Source organism: Macrobrachium rosenbergii, chromosome 23 (assembly GCF_040412425.1).
Source record: "Macrobrachium rosenbergii isolate ZJJX-2024 chromosome 23, ASM4041242v1, whole genome shotgun sequence".
Taxonomy (NCBI): domain Eukaryota; kingdom Metazoa; phylum Arthropoda; class Malacostraca; order Decapoda; family Palaemonidae; genus Macrobrachium; species Macrobrachium rosenbergii.
In genome coordinates, this window is record NC_089763.1 from 9928740 (window position 1) to 9931239 (window position 2500).

General features: G+C 36.7%; 1 protein-coding gene across 1 annotated transcript in view; it reads left to right on the forward strand.

Annotated features, from left to right (window-relative positions):
* Positions 1 to 2500, forward strand: part of LOC136851253 (alcohol dehydrogenase class-3-like) — a 19141-nt gene that overhangs the window by 588 nt on the left and 16053 nt on the right. The gene's annotated exons all lie outside the window — the stretch shown is intronic.

The following is a 2500-nucleotide window of genomic DNA, read 5'->3' on the forward strand; positions in this document are numbered from 1 at the left end:
ATCTGTCAGTGGGTGTTATTATCACGGTAAGTTAGGTATTTAGTTATTGTAAATTAGGATTGAGCTTTTTTCTTATCTCTGCCTGCTACTGTCGTGTGGTTGTGTTTTTTTCGCCATCGTGAAGTTGTTGTTTTCATTCTCCACGTATGACTTTCCCTTTCCCTGTCTGTATACATGTTAGCGTAGGCAATAGGGAATGCTTGTGTTTTTGTAGGCGAATGCAGTTTCTAGTCCCAACCATCATTTACAGCTATTTTAAAATCTCTAATAAATATGTTTTACGAAATTCAGTCTTTTTTTTTATTCCTTTTTGAATGTATAGCGTTTTGCTGAGGATCCTGACTCCTTGGGTTTAACACCCTTTTGAAGGCATAATTTATCTGCTGAAAATCTGCCTATAAGTAAGTGTTTGAGGAAGGAGTAAATCCCTGTTGACATTGATAATAAAGCTGGTATCCATACAACGTCGTTCTGGTATATATATTTTTGCTTGTACACGACATTTGTGTAGAGGGGGCACCCTATGGTTAGTCGAAAGCTCTGAAAATTTGATCATTTATAGAAAGCTGGATTATCTTAATATTTAAGCGATATAAAGTGAGCAGCAGGCCACCATACATAATATATATATATATATATATATATATATATATATATATATATATATATATATATATATATATATATATATATATATACATACACAGATACATATCACAAACAGGAGTGGAGAACGAACCTTTGGCACATGCAGAAAAATAGCGTGAGCCATTGATGAGGACTACAATGAGGACTTGTATCCAGCCTGTATGTGATATGTAAGCGATGAAATGCAGACGTTTGTATATGACTTGTTTTACTGTAGAGCGTGGCCTTGTTCGAAGGAAGCCTACTCGCCTGGTTGACTGTTGTCCACTCTGCGTTCCAACAGCAATGAGACATTTCTATGTCTTTAATGTTATTTTTCAGTAACTGAGAGCCTGAGATCTTTTTCTCTAGCTCTGGCAGCATTAATAAAAGGGGACTTACCCTTCATTAGAAGATAGCTAAATAAAATATCACGCTAAATTCATCAAGAAAAAATGGCACGCTTACACATTTTCATACAAATTCTCTGCTTGCTGCCACCCACGAAATTTAAAATTCCTATTGTCGTCAGTTTGTTGTGATGATCAAATGTTTTCTGTCAGACGAAACTTGACACCTGGGGAGATGTGTGTCAATGCTTTTTGAGATGAAACAACGACCTCTTGACCTGAAACAGTGAACTGTAGCTCTTCTGTTTCATGTTAGGGTGTTGCTGTTGGTTTTGAATTTGTTTCATGAAGGGAACACCTGCAATGAGTTCAAGACAGAATTCGTAACAATTTTACCAAGGCCTGATTGAATTAGTATACACGTCACAGATACTAACATGCAGCACTAAATTTCTCGTTGGCAACAGAGAGCTAAGATCATTCGCCTGACTTCTAAGTGTCACTTGACATTTGTTTTGATGAAATCACTTTTTTCTGTTAAATTCACCGTACTGAATAGTTTCTTCATAAGTTTTGGGGACATCTAAATATGAAAATGGAGAGAGAAAGAGAGCAAGAGAGTATACGCCTCCTATTTTATATGAAACTTTGACAAGTGTCCTACGTATCATTAACTAACGAACAAATCGTCCTGCATATGGCGTGGTATGACCTTTCCTAAACGACTTTTGCAGACCTGGTCAGATTGCAGAAATTCTTCTCCCTAAACCTCTTCTTCCTTATATTGATCATTTAGAATTTAATAGGAAATAAATATACTACAACTATGAATGAAATAATTCTATGGAACTGATCTCTCTCTCTCTCTCTCTCTCTCTCTCAGCCCCAACGAACGACGTGGACATAAACAAACACCAAACAAACAAATAATGAAGGAAATCGGAGGAATAATTAATCTCTTCTAATATCTTTTGTTATCTTTCATGAATCATTCCTCGCCTCTTGTAAGAAATGATACGCTTTAATGAGATCTAATCTTTCTAATGGCATTATCAAGCACCGTTTTTGGTCGGAATTCTTGAGGTTTTTTGACGTTCATGTGTTATGGAGGATGATGCGAGTCTGGCGTCGTATGTAAAAATAGACCTCGGGTCATGTCGCAGCTAGTGGCGTGTGTTTTGATATTCCGATTTATTTATGGCATTAATACAAAGACACTTGGTCCGGGTTATTCATAATGTTGACTTCAGACGAACAGTATGGATCAAGGTCATATCTAAAAGGACATGGTCTGTTTAATTTGTTGTTTGCCGATTCAACCACAGACCAGAATTTACTTTGTAGGCAGTTGTATACAATTATCCAGCCCATTCTATCTGTTCCTACCCTAACCAGTCCTCACCTACCGCTTTTATATTATCATTTCTGACAAGCTTCAGAGTAAACCCACCAAAAATAGACTGTTGCTGGGCCAAGAGCGACAGAGGCATTATAATAGCAAATATTAAAAAAAGAATAGAAGT